The sequence below is a fragment of the Myotis davidii genome, unplaced genomic scaffold (assembly GCF_000327345.1).
Source record: "Myotis davidii unplaced genomic scaffold, ASM32734v1 scaffold46, whole genome shotgun sequence".
In the NCBI taxonomy this organism is placed as follows: Eukaryota; Metazoa; Chordata; class Mammalia; order Chiroptera; family Vespertilionidae; genus Myotis; species Myotis davidii.
The window spans coordinates 253,452-270,432 of record NW_006383006.1 but is presented as its reverse complement, the minus strand read 5'-3'; the positions used below and the strand labels follow the sequence as shown (position 1 = coordinate 270,432).

The 16,981-nt window shown below is 37.5% G+C and overlaps 1 long non-coding RNA gene across 4 annotated transcripts in view; it reads left to right on the top strand.

The window, feature by feature from the left end:
• Positions 1-6,714: 6,714 nt before the first annotated feature.
• The window catches only part of LOC107181558, a 64,107-nt gene continuing 53,840 nt past the window's right edge, over positions 6,715-16,981 (top strand). For 2 of the 4 annotated variants that reach the window (XR_001512219.1, XR_001512216.1), the window contains exon 1: positions 6,715-6,791. This is a non-coding gene — a long non-coding RNA (uncharacterized LOC107181558). Of the gene's footprint in view, positions 6,792-7,773; positions 7,830-13,397; positions 13,499-16,981 lie in introns of those variants that run through there. The other 2 variants (XR_001512217.1, XR_001512218.1) reach the window with 2 other exon arrangements.

Genomic DNA, 16,981 nt, shown 5'->3' with positions numbered 1-16,981 from the left:
ATGAACTATCTTTAATTGCTGAGGAAAAAATTTGACAGACAGGTACAGGACAGAGAAACCATTCATTTTTGGCAGACAATAGAAGAGTGCATGACCACATATTCTCACAGCATCAGAATAAATAGACATGTGGCTATTTGGTCTCAATACCTATGAGGTTTTTCATGCTCCAACCCACTGTTGAAATCCCATGGCTGATAGAGATACTGTTCCCAGATTCTCTTCAGCTACCTTTCTGAGTTTGTAAATTTCAAACATAAAGTATCATGATTCCTGTGGTTTTATATTATGTCAACTGCTCCAAGTTAGAACTATGCTCTCCAGAATTCCCTTCTCTGTGTGGTTCTGGGTTAAGATGAGCCATTGGGGAGATTTGTCCAAAATTTAGAAGGAGGAAGAGCAGTAGCAGTCATTAGGCTCTGAAGGTTGGTGTAGCATGACCGGTGCCATTGAAACACATGCGTATTGTCACCTGGGGAGAGAGAGCCCTTTGGGCTGGAGCTTCCAGGTCCTTTCTCACCACATTTGGCTTCTCTAACTCCTGGGCCAGGCATATATAGGGGTTGGAAAAAGTACCTTTAGAGTTATAATACAAATAAATAATACAATAATTAATAAATAATAATACAAGAATAACCTCTTTTGGGTACTCACAACTATAAACCTACTTCTGCACACCCAGTATGTAACATAGTAGTGAAGGGCACCACCAGCTTCTTAGGCAATGCACCACATTGTTGAGACTGGATACAGATGTGGGTTTTATTCTGCACTCCTGGGTTCCAGTTTGTTTTCACAGTCCTTTGCTTCATGTCCAGGTTTTCTCCGCGCTGCCCACTCCGCTGGCTTATAGAAACTTCAGGTCCATTGCCAGATGCAACAAGAGCGTCCGCAGACGTCTTTATCATCTTCCACAAGGTGTACTGTCTAATCCTATAATAAACTCCTGTTTTATATCTCCCAGTGCATCTGCTTCCCTAGTTGCACCCTCACCAATACAATCAGAGAGGCTGAATTCTAGGCCAGATGTTCTCTTCAGCTGGTAATCAGGGAAGGCGCATGAGGCGTGAGTTTTCCTCTCTGTGACTTTGTGGTATATGTTGACATGCTTCTTTGACTAGAAGAAGAAAACTTTAATTTTTTTAAAAAATTCTTTATTGTTTAGATCATATGAATGCTTTTTTCCTCATTGACCTCTCCTGGCTCGTTCCCACCCCAGCACATGCCCTCATCCCACCCCCCTATTGACTGTGTCCATGGGTTATGCTTATATGCATGCATCCAAGTCCTGTGGTTGATCTCTCACCCCCCATCCCACATCCCAACATACCCCCCCTGCCTTCCACCTGAGGTTGGATGGTCTGTTCAATGCTTCTATGTCTCTGGATCTATTTTAGTTCATCAATTTATGTTATGTACATTGACATGTATCCTTTTTAAAATGCAGAAAGCAGTCTCTCACTGTCCAGGGAATTTGTGGAAATAAAGCCACAGGACAAAGTCATTATGATCAGTCTCTGCTGTCCTGGGATCAATGCTTTTCAATTCTAAATCTCAAGAGAGCGTGCATTTCTGTGTAACAACGGACCCTTTCCCACCAGTCTGTTCCCATTGTCACTAAACCGGGAAGAGAGGACGGAAAGGCCTAAACTTAGATGACTATTAAGGAGTTTATCTTTTCTATGAGAATCACCCTTTTCTCTCCTGGCCTCTTATTCTTTCCATCTCTTTTATTTGCTAAGACCAGCATCCCTTTTCAGAAAATACAGTTACTCTCCTCTCGAATCTTGCTTTCTTCGTCACCTCTGTTTATTCATTTAATTTGACTCTCCTTTGTATATTTTGATTTAATTTCATGTTTAATGTTATGCAAAGACAGAAAGGAGCTATGATGATGTGCAGAAGGCCTGGTAGGACTTCAAGGAAGTTCTACAGAAATATTATGTCATCCTTATGGATTTTTTTAAATTTAGACAATAAATAAATCAGGTGATGCTACACAGTCAAGAGTCTGTGTATGGAAGGGAAATGTGGGCAGCATTCCTTGGGAGGGCTCAGAAACTGAGCCAATGGGATTAATGGGATTAGACTGATTGATGCCAGGGGCACACACTCAGGTTATTGAAGGAAGCTAAGGCAGGTGACTGGAAGGTGGCATCTTGTGAATTCAGAGTCAGATGCCTCCGGTAGTCTTGACACTGTTCTCAGGAGAAACAATATCTCCCCAAACTCTGTAAGACATAGCATCATATTTTAAAGTCTGAGATAAAGGCAAAATGTGGAGATTTCTATGATGATAATAATGTTTACTGTTCATTCATAATACAACTAGATCACCTACAGGCATCTAGGTGTGTAGATACCTTGAGAGAAATGTGCAAGTTGAGTCAATCAAACTCTTAGGAAACAAGATTCCAGTTTCTGGAGGGGGAAAAGATGTGAAGGTAAAGGCTTTAGTAAAAGCAATTCAGGGTCAGTTATAGAGGAACCCCGTTAATTTATTCATTTACTATGTCTCTATTGAATAGGCAGCACATTCTGCATCCTAGATGAGGCATTAGGGGTGAAATATTTTTCAAAACTGCATTTTCTGGAACTAGTACTTATGTATTAGTGGCATTCTTTAAATATAATTTTGTGAGCAAATATTTATTATTACTATCATTTTACACAAAACTGTTGAAAGCATTTCTGCTGCTAATATGCTTTTCCAAAAGAAGTATATACTAGGTTGCATTTTCCACACACGGCCTGTTTAAATCAGCATCCTTTAGAAAATACTGGCATCATCAATAAATACTCTCCTTGCCTTCAAAGACCTCACAACCTATTGATAGCTAATAGTAGGAAAAGTGATCAATGTAGGTAAATAGAGCACTGGAATGAGAGTAGTGGAAGGTAAAGAAAATAAACTGTGCTGCGGGTTCTCCACTTGCTCCTTTGTTTTCTTTTAATCCTCACCCCAGGATATGTTTCCATTGCTTTTAGATAGAGTTTAAGGGAGGAAGAGAGGAGAAGAGAGAAAAAGAGAGAGAAACATCAATGTGAGAGACACATCAATTGGTTGCCTCCCACCCCCCCACTAAGAGTCCCAACCAGGGCTGGTAATGAACCTGCACACCAGGTACGTGCCCTTGACTGGAATAGAACCTGCAGTCTCTTGTTGTGCAGGCTGAGGCTCTAACTGTTTACCAACACCAGACAGGGCTCCATTTGCTCCTTTAAATTGATATTTATCCTTCTAGTGCCACTCTGTGTACCATGGACAGCATTATGTGGACTTCCTTGCCTTCTAATTTCAAGTTGGGATCAGTCAATAAAAATTCCAGTACATTTAGAGGAAAGATTAGGATATTATTTCTGCTTTCACCTACCACTCCTCTACCCTCAGCAGGGGGATTTGGGCAGCAGCTGCTTTCTTTTGCTAAAGGCAATGAGTCATGTCAGCAGCCTCTCACACATGCCTATGCTCTCAGTAGGTTAAGGAACACAGATCCCTCTATCTATTTAGGCCTTGGTTGGTAACAACTTCCATTTGCTGTTAATACCTTTGTGCTTCACCATCTGCTGTTTATCCCTCTGTATAAAGTATTATAATTAATTATATTTAATTAATTTTTGAGTTCATCATCTATATTGTGCCATAACTCTCAGTGACAAAGGTACCAATATTTGAGTGTCCATTATGTCCCAAACACTTTAATGCATAGTACTTCATTTGGTTAGCACAAACACTCTTCAGGGTATGAATTATCAGCCTTATTTTATAAAATAAAAAAATAAGAGAGAATTAAAACCTCAAAAGCTTAAGTACCTTGTTTAAAATCAGACCTCTAAAATTAGTGGACCTAAGACTTGAGCCTCATTGTCCAAAACCCAAGTACAATTTATCTCACTTTATGATTAAGAAAAAGGGACCAACTTTTAAAAATAGGACGAAAGGTCAGAACCATATTGATCTCAGTATTATTGAGCCAACTAAATAATGAAGTGATTTGGTGAAAGAACTGCAGCAGTAGAGAGACTGAATTGAGTATGAAAAGAAGAGGACAACAGAGGCCAGGGACAGGGCAGCCTCTTTCAAATGTGAATGTGCTTTTTCTCAATTTCCCCCGATAGTGGTAATAAAGACGTAATTACACTGAGGGTGAACAGTGCATATATAAGTAAATATGTATATTTCAGAGAGGAAGGGAGAGAGAGATAGAAACATCAGCTATGAGAGAAAACCATTGATTGGTTGCCTCCTGCATGCCCCCTACTGGGGATTGAGCCTGCAATCTGGGCATGTACCCTGATTGGGAATGGAACTGTGACCTCCTGGTTCATAGGTCAAAGCTCAACCACTGAGCAATAGACTAGCTGGGAAAGGGAACAGTGTTTTAAAATCATATACCTTGCCTCAATGAAAGAGGCCTGGATTTTGCTGGAACTGTCTATTTGGGGGAATCTCTTAATTGCTCACTGTTCCTTTCCCTTTGAAAAATAAGATTAGGTAAGCAACATGACTACAGTTAATAATATTGTATTATATATTTGAAATTTGCTAAGAGGGTAGATCCCAAGTGTTCTCACTACAAAAAAAAAGTAAGAAAGAAAATGGTAACTATGAGAGATTATGAGTATGTTAATTAGCTTAATTGTGGTATACATATATATCAAAACATTAAGTTGTACACCTTAGATATATGCAATTCTTATTTGTCAGTTATACTTAATAAACTGGGGAAAAATAAGATTAGAGAAATTAACAACAATAATACCTTATCCATGTTTCTCTCTGCTCTGGGGCCATAGATCAAGTATGGTATTTTTTTCTAACTTTAGGGAACAATCAGTGGCCTGAATTTATATTAGAACTTCAAGCCCCCATAAGTGTAATAAATCCACATGGGTAATAAAAATATTTCCTTTGTTTCTTAATGATTTCTTAGTATATAAAATCCCTTAGTGCTCTAATGCTCTAAAAAAACACCCCACAAACTTTCTTTACCCTAAAGTTCCCATTCTAGCTGCTGTGTTACACTACAATATCCAGATATCTGGAGAATCTGAGATACCCACGTAGGACAGGTGCACAGAATTTCTGACACTATACCCCATTCTGCTCATGATATTTTACTGATCATTATTCCACCTGTGAAGAATAAGTTTATCCTCCAACATATATATCTGAAAAAAAAGTAGAAGTTACTAGACTTCTACTTTGGAATTCAGCAAAAAAGCACAAAAAACATCAACTGACATTTGCAAGAATTCCCAAATTGCAAGAATTTCCAAAGCCAGCAATGTATTTCTTTGCAGCTAAATCTTGCATATGGGTTTCCAATAAGGACTGTCTTGAAAGGGCTGAAGCAAGGCATGCAAAGGAAAGATAGAAGCCCATAAGACAGTGGCTACTGCACAAAAACAAATGTAGCGCAAACTACATACTTCTCTAAACTGGAGAGGATGAAGATGAAGATCTCATCAATCTAAATAATACCTTTTGCTAATTCTCACACAATCTACTTGTTTTGTGTAAGTATGCTTTTTTCCCCTTGATATTTCTGGAAATATTTTTACCAACAAGAATGGATCTCACACTGGTGATAGAGTATTTCTTAACACAAAAGGCATTTTTTGCCTGTGGGGCCAATATCACATGGATCAAAGATTTTTGATTAAAATACATACAGTGAGGAGTGTAGCTGTGATGTTTTTGTATGATATCTGGATATTGTAATGCAACACAGCAGGTAGAATGTGAACTTTAGGGTAAAGAAACGCAATATTCCTGAAATCTGTGTAGACTTTCTCTAACTCCTGGTATTACGATTAAATTTCTCTGGGAGGCAGCCAGCACTGACATTATACTGCTGATCAGAGATGTTTTTTTTGATGGAGACTATTTGGTGATGCCAGGCTGAATAGCTCCACAAATGATGATGGCTATGGTCTTTCTAAACTGGGCTTGTTTGATGAATCAGGAGAAATTTCAAAGCTCTCTGTAAGTGAGACACAGAGTAGAATTTGTGTGTGTGTGTGTGTGTGTTATTTTTCCAGCTTTTGAACTGATGTAAAATTTGAAGGCCGAACTCATTATTTTCCACGGGTGGAACAATGACCAGTAAAGTATTATGAAAAGAATATGGGATCTAATGTCAGAAAATCTGGTTGGAAGCAAAGCTCTGTCTGATGCTTCTGGCAGTGGATTTGTGGCAGGTCACTCTACCTCCTCCAGTAACAGCATTCCTTTTTTTGTGATGGAAATAACAACTATTTCACAGGTAATTGTAAGAATCCGTTAAAATGATTAATGTGAAAGTGATTATAGTCAGATGGTTTACAGAACATATCACCTCCCCACTCCCCCAAAACAACTAATAAAAGTAAAGTATTTTAAATTTCCCTTTTAAAAAAATATAGTAATGGGTTGGTGATTAGAAATGGAAAAGCAGATGTCAAAAATCAGTAAAATGAGAACCTAGAAGGATTAGCAAGAGACTGAATTTTAGTTCCATCCTGAAGACACCAAATTTGAAGGAGACAGCCATTTGGAGGCATACTGAGCTTTCACGGCCTCCCAGGAGACAAAATACAAAGCCCAAGACCAGCTTCAGGTAGGAACTATAATAATAGAAGGTGCTCTTACCTTGCATTAGGCTAGAACCTCCAAGCGCTATACTTTGGTATAAGGGAATCTAGAAATAAACTTGTCTTTCTTCCCAGGAAACTATTTAGAAATATTCACTTTTTAAAACCATGATTTGGGGAGTAAGAAAAAACATTTCATCTGGAAACTTACCACTGTAAGTAAATTCTCACATAGATCTATCTACTAAATTTACACTATTTTTCTTTTTTTAAATATGTTTTTTATTGATTTCAAGAAAGGAAAGGAGAGGGAGAGAGAGAGATAAACATTGATGAGAGACAGAGAATCATTGATTGGCTGCCTCCTGTACACCCCACACTGGGGATCGAGCCCACAACCCTGGCATGTGCCCTGACAGGGAATTGAACCATGGCCTCCTGGTTCATAGGTCAATGCTCAACCACTGAGCCACACCAGCAGACTATACTATTTTTCAGATTAAGATATGGAGATTATAATCTTAAACATCTCTGGAGTAGCATAGCTGATGTATGGCACAAGTAAATGCCAGTCATTTCATTTAATGAGTAGGCTGCAGGGAGTGGGGGGTGGGGGAGAGGTGCTCCATGATCAAAATCTAGCAGATACAGAATACCTCAGAAGTGGACCCGCCCAAAGTTCAATTATTTAAATGATCACACAGACCAAGCATGTTGAATACATCTAAAGGTAAAGGAGATTAAATGTAAGTAGAGGCTTCTGTTTCTATGATAAAGTAACTTGTATTAAACTAATCTTCCTGTCACTAACAACTATTAAAGCTGACTAAAATATAGAAAACAGTCTTTCAGAGGCCTAATGGAGCAAAGAGGGTAGCCAAGACTTGAGGGAATCAGATCCTGGAGAGACAGGAAGTGCTCTGAGGTGACTGCTATACTTTCCTTCACTTGTTCTTTTTAGCAATCTCTGCCAGCACATAAGTAGTCTCACAGTAGCCAGACAGAAAGCAGTGATCTAAAGCTTAGGACAATTATACTGGGTTGAGGCGGCAAAAATTGATGCTCAAGCTCTAGCTTAAGGATCGAGATCCCAGGAAAAAAGAAACCACAGAGAAAGTAGCCCATTTACACATGCAGTTTCCCCTTCATTAACCAAGACATGAACCGAGGCCCATACTAACGTGCACAATGCCATAAAGTGAAGCAAGCAGTTTCTTCTTGTCCTCATCTGATAAAAATGCCATCATGAATGGGTATAAAATTGTTTTATGTACCTATTGTTTGTTTTTTCAAGTGTTAAAATCCTGGGATACACCATACTTGATCATATATTATTGTTTTTATATATTACTATATTTACTTTGATTTTGTTTTGTCAGAGACTTTTTTCTGTGTATGTTTGTTAGTGATGAGGTCATTTTCATTACCTGTAATGTCTTTGTCTAGTTTTGTTGTCACTGCTGGCCTCAAATGTGTCAGAAGGATTCTCTGCTGTTTTCTTTTCTGAAAGAACTTGTGTAGTTTTCTTACCATTTGTTTCTTAAATGTTTGGTAGAGTTCACCGATGAAGTGTTCTTTGTGGAGACACTTTTAACCACATATTCATTGTCTTTTATAGATACAGGGCTATCCAGGATACCGATTTTCCTGAGTGAACTTTGGTAGTTTGTGTGTTTCCAGAAATGTTTCTATTTAATCTATGATGTCAAATTTATGGACATAATGTTTACATAATATTTTATTATTATCTTTTTCCTCTGTAGGATCTTTAATAACATTCAACTTTTTATTTTTATTTTCAAAGTATCAGCATAGCTTAGCTATAGCTAGCTAGTCCTTTGTCCTGCCAATGCCAATTTGTTCTAATATTTCCCAATTTTTTGGTATATCATTCCTTTCTACTGGTATACCAGTCTAGTTGAGTATTGGTGAAAACTAACTCAATTGGACTACTACCTGTGCCAGAGACCATCTTTGTTCACCTACCACAAGTTAGGAGTTCCTCATTGCTACCCAAATAGTAGGTGATCCAATTCCAAAACCTTACTCTAACTCCTGCTTTGGCAGAATGCTCTTCACACCAATTATTACAGATTGGGTTCTCAGGGAAGCATATAGGAGGTTTATTTCAAAGGGTATTTGGGATCAGCACTGAGAAAGTAAAGGGAAAAAAGCAGGCCTGAGTACAGGGAGATGTGAGCTGTGATAGAGTCTCTCTAGAAATCTAAGCTGACCCAGAGTATGTGAGGAGTGGGGGGCTAAAGATACAATGATATTTCAGAGCTCTTCAAAGACACTGTATAGGTCATCAGATGTGGGTATCTTTGAGAAAGTGGCATAATCTTGGCTATGGAGACTCTCTTCAACCAAGGCCATCTCCTAAAAGGACTGGCAGGTCAGAGGAGCCTGCTGACAGCAACCGAGCAGCTGAGATTAATATATCGTGCATTTCTAAATGGGAATCTTAAAGGGATATTAAGTTTGAGAAATAAAAAAACCCATGTACACCAAGGCAATCATAGTCAAACTGCAAAAAATCAAAGTCGAAGATAGTATATTTAAATCATCAAGAGAAAAAGGACATAAAATGATCAACAGTAAGATATACAGCTAGTTTTTAGTGAAGTGAATCAGAAGTTAATGAAACATTACTTTTAAAGCAAAAGAGGAAAATAGCTGATAAGCATGAATGCTGTTCCCATGGAAAATATTCTTTAAATATGAAGGCAACATAGGATATAGGAAGATATTTAAAAAAAAAACATACCTGAGATTATTTGTTTGTTTTGTTTTGTTTTGCCAGAAGAATTACACTTTGGTTATTGCTCAGTCTACAAGTGTATAACTGAGGTTGGTATACTTGGAGTTTGGAACAATTCCTACAGGGCCCTTAGCTTATAAATTAAAAACTATCATAGCAGGAAAGGCCAAGTGGAAACCTCAGAAACTGGCTCCCTTCCCAGCTGAAAGAGTAAATAAAAAACACGGCATCCTGGGAGAAAGATGATGTGGTGGCAGTGATGTGTGTCACCATTAAAGTCTTTAATGTTGTAGGGACAGTGGTCCCTATAATATATTCATTTAACCACAAAGACTGGACAGTCTGTAGAAACTGAGTGATTCTGGAAGATGACTTTAGAATAATGCAAGCAACAAACAAGTAGCTGGATAGCTGCTATGCTGGGAATGAGAGTGTAAACTAAAGACTCGGGTACATTAAATGCACCCAATGATTTTGCATTCTTTGCTATTAAGATTAGAAAACTGACCAGAAACAGTTTGCATTCAAGTGGAATGCACATTACTATTTATTTGTAGTTTTGACCATATTTGTCATAATTATGTCTAAAGAGATCTTAACTACATAATATTGTCTAACTCTGTTTTTGTTATTATACAGTCTAAGGAGATCTGAACTGCATTATATTTTACCATATAATATCAGCTTGACCCATTACATCAATGACATTAAGCTAATTGGACAGGATAAGCAAGGGAAGGCTTGTACACTAGAGGTCTTGGTAAGACACATGGTTGGAAGATAAACTATGAAGTTGTAGAGATCTATGGCCTGAGTGCCTTTTTGACTTTGCTGGGTTCTGCAGCCACCACATTCTTCATCTAGGAGTATTGCTCCAGACCATAACTTGGGTAACTTAGAGGCTGCTCGTGTTCAGTTGGATCCAGAAATTTAAGGACTCTGAAGTAAGTCAAGGTCATGGTGTAATCAGCTCTGTCCCTTGAGGTCTTATCCACGACCACATTCATTACTTTTAGAGCAAAACTGAGATAGAACATTGGCTTAATTAAATCACATATAGGAGCAGGTGACCTTGACTCCCATGTCACCCACTACATGTGCCAGTGTCCCTTCCCAGATCTCACCTGTATCCATCAGGAGGTACAGACTCTTCTACTAGGATAGCATGGTGAAAGTTTTAACCAACTGGTTCACCAATTGGTGCCCAAACTCTATATGCCTCACCAGTGATAAGGTTTTCATTGCCAATCCGGCAGTAGGAAACCTGGGTTCAAAACCCCATCTTATATTTTAGTTTCTTGGGTCATTACTGATATTAATTGTTGCAGATTGTTTACTCTAGAATAAATAACTGAGATTTAGTAATAATTTAAGGCATTAGGTATCTATAAAGAATCAACACCTATGGAAGAGAGAGAGAAAAAGCCAGATTGGGCAGGTGTGAAAGTTAAGTTAGGTGCAGGCTAGAGATGAAAACTTGGCCGTGGCTCTGGATCATATACAGCCTGTTAACGTTGCCCCAGATTGGACTAAAATAACCAGACCTTTATACCCTCACTTATTACATACATTACTGGCTATGTGTGCCCCTGGACAATGAAGTGTTCTACAATTGAGGAAAACCCTATAGGAATTCAAAGCTGGAGGAAATTCCCTGAAACCTAAGGTAACAAATGCTTACAGGGGGATCTGGAGAGAATATTTTATTCTTGAGCAGAGCATATAATAGAAGGCAAGATTAAATGGGTGATCTGGAGTTCCAGTATCAAAAACAAAGATGGCAGATTGGGTAGTGAATAGATAGAAATTAATTTTTTCTGAATGCCTTATGTAATTTGCCTTAAACCATATTTTCCCTCTACCTCAAGTATGATTGTGTCATCACAGACTGTGACATGTAGGATGAGAGAGCAACAGAGTTTTTCTTGGTTGGACTTTTTAATAGTTTAGCTTTTACTTTTGTCCCTTGGATATGTTGGTGCAGTCACCCCACTTAAAATAACAGTTTAAATACAAAAATAGACTTCTACAATGGGATGGAGACACTCTTCCATTTCATTATTCACCAACTACTTATTGAATTAGGTGTCCTGAGATAAAAATAACTAGAGAAGACCAATAGCCTCTAGACTTGTCTTTTGTGTGCAGTGCTTAGTATTTCATGGAACTAGTCACCGCCTTTCTCACCAGTTTCTTCCTGTGTATTACTGCTTTTCCCAATGGGAGCATATTTTTAATTACATAATAGGAGTCAATAAAAAATAGGATTTACATGACAAATATTTCCATTCAGTCACTTTTGCTATACATCAAGGGATGTATTGCTGATAAAAGAAATTGTTCATGCAATCAACAAATTGAGTATGAGACCTGGTTTATATACTGTGTGGCATGTGAAATAAAAGATGAATAAGCTCTAACCTCTGTCATTAAAAGAACCTTCATCCTGTTAGGAGAAATGAGAGATGGACATAAACAGAATATAAACCAATAAGTAATACATGCCAGATGACAAGAAAAGTAATGTCAGAATTCAGAAGAAAGTAACTCTACCTCTGCTAGGCATGAGGTCTCTGGAATGGGCAAAAGGTCAACATCCTAAGTAGAAATAACATCATTATAAAATTTCAATACAGTGCCAACCTACAGTTTAACCTAAGGTTGCTTTCCAAGAAATATGCTTTTAGTAAGTGAACAAATGAGTGCAAGATAAGTAGGGGAGATTTTGCAGATAATGTTTTGAAGTCAGTGGAATCTTTTGGATCATTTGATGTGCGGACTGGAAGAGAGATTTCAAAGAGTCTTGATCTGAATGGTTGAGAGAATGGTGATAACAATTATTGGGGTGGGGAGGTCAGCTGAAGAGGAACAGCAGGTGTGAATTTGGTACAAGATGAGTGACATCTTCTCTTGAGCCAAGAGAAAGAACTGCTTTTGATCACAATCTCATGAAATGGCACAGATTAGGGGTGGGCACTTTGCTCTTCCTCACAGAACACAGCACGGCTCCAGTGCAGGGAATATTGGAAAGAAAGGAGGTAGCTGCCAAAACCGGTTTGGCTCAGTGAATAGAGTGTCGGCCTGTGAACTGAACGGTCCCGGGTTCGATTCCGGTCAAGGGCATGTACCTGGGTTGCGGGCATATCCCCAGTAGGGGATGTGCAGGAGGCAGCTGATCGATGTTTCTAACTCTCTATCTCTCTCCCTTCCTCTCTGTAAAAAATCAATAAAATATATTTTTTTTAAAAAAAAAGAAAGAAAAAAGAAAGGAGGTAGCATCATTTTGGCTTTTTAGGTGTTTGCTGTTTTAAGATGTTCGGTGGTGAGGGAGGTGCAGCACCCAGTGGTAGTCAGTGTTTTTTCAGAGGAATATCAGAAGCATGACCAAGCCACAGAAGATATTTTAGGATTTGGCAAAAGGGGTAAATTCCCAATCACCAAGGGGACTCCCTGTAGAGCCTGGTGGGTAGCAATAGCCCCAGAAGCTATAGGCAGGAAACTGTTGCATATAGCTGGGACTCATTCAGGCCATTTCAGAATGCTCTTGAGGTGTGTGGGGAGTATGTTGCAGAGGTCAGAGGATTGGATATAATGCAGGTGGGTACTCGATCTCAAAGAATTAATGAGCATTATTGTTAACATAGGCATGTAGTAGTCACACACTGTGCGCACTACAAATAAGCCCCACTCCTCTCCCATAGTAACTGCTCCCTCCAACCTATTTGCTTCCAAGAACCAACTCTATACCCATCCATCATGTTAATTGATGGGCAGATAGTCCAGAACCAAGTTTTAAAGCATTTATGATTGGTTTTGAAAACATGTGCACATGCCCTCAGAAAAGCTAGGCACAGGTTTTCATCCAGAATGAATAATTATGCATAGAACTGATTGCTTAAACACACAGTTCATGATTATGAATGAAATTACCTGCATTACACTGAAAATACCTTGCTCTGCATGGATTAAGGAAAGAACAACTTGATTGCAGAAGCTGGAAATTTTAGGTCTTGAGACTTTTCAGTTGCTCTCAAAACATATCACTTACCTCTTGTAACATTCCTCTTATAGAAGTAATTTGCAAGTTGAAATTGAAAATGAAATATTGGTTATGCTGGATTTCACAGTGGAATAAACTTACAGGAGCTGGACCACAGAAAAGTAGGTGGACTGTTTTTCAGTTTTTAACTCATCTAGTTCAGACACATTTACCAAGATATAGATGCCAGGCTAGGTAGAACTCTATCTACTTGTTTAACCTGGTGATGCCAGCAAACTCCCAAGCCCCTTAAAGTTCCTTCTACAAATCTGTGTAGATGCTTAAAATACTGCCTTTATCACTCCACTGGTTTAGTCTTTTTTACTTATTAAAATACACATTCCTGAGGAGGATAATCTATTAAAGTGTAACCCATCAAACAACATGGTGTGGACCAGCTTGTCAGCTATCTTCCGAAGTGACAGCTGGGGAAGAACAGGTTTATTTTCCTACGTTGTTTTGGCAATGTCATTTTTCACATATTTTCTCACTAACCAGATTGGACCCTTTGTATAGACAAGGGCCTTGGTTTTGGCTTTTATCACTTCATTTCATGTGGACTCACTTCCACTTTTTTTGGGAACTGATTGACCTTTCTTACATGTTGTAGATTTTTGTAAAAACTAGCTTAATAAGTATGTAGTGCTTAAATGTAAGGACTCAATGCTGAAATGGTAATTCCAGATTAAACATAAAGACACCAGACTCAAAGCACTTTAACATGTAGGCAAAATACAGCTCACTTTCCTAGGTTTATTACTTTATTTTGTGTTTATAAACCATAGCACTATTTTTAAATTAAATTTTATATTTACTAAAGTAATACATTTCATACATATACAGAGTACCACCAAATTTAAAATACTAAAGTCCGTCTAAAAGTTTTCTATGAGGGAACTTGCCCTCCAGTCTCCTATCCTCTTTTCCAATGTTAAAGGTAAAGCATCTATATATATAAAAGCCAAGTTGTAGAAATGGAGGAACGACTGAAACAATCGTTCACTAGGACATGCACTGCAGTGGTCAACCGGCCTGATTGGGCCCTCAATTGGCCCCAGCAACCTACCGAGGCCCCTCCCCGTGGCCAGCCCTGCTCCTAATTGACCCCCACCTTGGTCAGGGGCAAAGTCAGCCGGCTGACCTCCTGCGGCCTCTCCCCAGCCGGCCAACCTCCCATAGCCCTCCCCGCAATGGCCTGGCCTGATTGGTCCCCATCAGGGCGGACCGGCCAGACCCCACCCATGCATGAATTCATGCGCTGGGCCTCTAGTTAGATATAATGATAGTTGCAGGTTTTTCACAGGTGCCCTTTATCAATTTGAGTAAATGTCCATCTTTTCCTAGTTTGTTGAGACTTGTTATCATAAATGTATGTTGAATTTTCTAAAATCATGTTCTGCTTCAATTGAGATAATTGTGTATCTTCTGTTTTAGCTTGTTGATATTGTGAATCAAATAAAAGTAAACTAGTCAAATTATTAAATTAATAATATTACATATTGATAAATTGCTTTTACAAATTTATGAATGTTCAACCCACCTCTCATTTCTAAGATGAAACCTATTTGTTCATAATACAATATCCTACTTTATGTTACTAGATTTCATTTGCTATCATTATAGTTGTCTAGATTTCTTTGAACCTGTTTCTACCTCCTCCTATATCTTCTAAAAGGTTGGTACAATTTTCCACATGGTGAAAGTGTCTAATAATCTTTCAGTTCAAGTCTCCTCAGCAGCCTCATCCAAATAATTGGATAATTGTTCTCCAGGCTAGTGGTTCTATAAACCATCATTCTGAAGATGTCTGTCGTCTTTCATTTATTTTTATACTCTATCCATGCTCCCCTTTTATCAGTTATTTTTATTTTATGTATCTATTTCTGTAGAGACAATCCTTCTGTATTTTCCTATGAAAAGGTAGTTTTTGAGATACTTTTCCTATCTTGGAATAACTATATTTTACCTTCACCTATGATTACTGCTTTAGTTGGCATAAAATTTATATTTAAAACATTGCCCACTTAAAATGTTATATTTTGTTTTTGATTTTGTTGTGATAGAGTCCAAAACAATTGCAATTCTTGACTCTTTGTAAATAATATTGTTATTTCTACTTTCAAAGAACTTTGTGGATCTTCTCTTTATCCTTGGCATTCTACAATTCAAATGTTTAAAATTAATCTAATGTCTTTATATAGTAAATATTTTTCATATAAAATTTATACTTTTTATAGAAAAATATTTTTTTTTATTATATAATTTCTGGTTTTCCACTCTTGATTATGGTCTTTCCCACTTCTTTTTAGATACATATTTTTTATAGTTCTCACTACATAGTCTTTTCCTTGAAAGTTCCTCATCCATCTGAATTTACTTTTAATTTTACTTAGGGTGTAAGAGGAATCCAATTTTTTCTTTCCGATGTATAGTGAATGTATGAGCACTGTTTAATAAAATAGAACTCCTGTCATATATTAAATTTTCAAATGACATCTGATCTGTGCTTGGATTTTTCATTAGATACCACTGATTTTTTATTTCATATAAATATGCCATTTTTACATTATAGAATATTTATAATGGTTTAAATATTTATTAAGGTAAATTTCTTTTCATTATTCTTGCTTTTTCATTTGTTATTTGCAAAAATACTTCTTATAAATTTAAGATACTTCTGTCAATTTCAAAATAATAATAATTTAAATCTCTGTGAACATTTTGTAGGATTTGAAATATATTTATTGATATTGATGAAATTGACATTTACAGCCTAACAATTCTTTCTATCCAATAACATGATGCTATTTCCATTTTTTTCCGATTTTAAAGAATTTTCTTCAATCAGATTTACTCTTTCCTGTACATTTCTTGTTAAATTTATTTCTAAGTGTTATATATATTTTTTGTTATGGTTGTTAAAGGACTATTTTCACCATTTTCATTTCTTGATGATTATTGCTAACATAGAAAAAAACACAATAGTGTTTTAAACAGTGCTGAGACACAATAAACATGAATGTTCAGTAGAAACCTGGTGATAATGTGAAGAATAAAATTTCATGGAACAAGACTAAGGAGAGATAAGCCAGTTAGGAGGCCACTGTTGGAGTTCATGTATGAGGGAAGAAATGAATCATGGTGTGGCTGTCAAGGTGGAGAAGACAGCATGAATGAAAGGGTTGAGAGTACATTAGTGGAACTTGGGTATTGACTTTATATGGGACACATTGTCCAGGGAGGTGATCAGATTTACTGTACTTCTAGATTTCTGGTTATTTTGTGAAATAAAAGATAGAAGAGAATGAGCAGGAGATAATCTCCCCTCTCATATTCACTACAGCACTATTAACACTAGCCAAGGTATGGAAACAAAACAAGTGTCCATCGACAGATAAATGAATAAAAAGAATATATATCCTATATAATAAAAGAGAAAAATGGTAATTGGTGTACGACGATACCCTTTTCATTGGCTAATCAGGGCTATGTGCAAATTAACTGCCAAGTCAGATGGCAGTTAACTGACAACAAAAATGGAGGTTAATTTGCATATGTAGGCACAATGCAGGGAGGCGAAAGGGAAAGCAGGAAGAAGCCCCCTG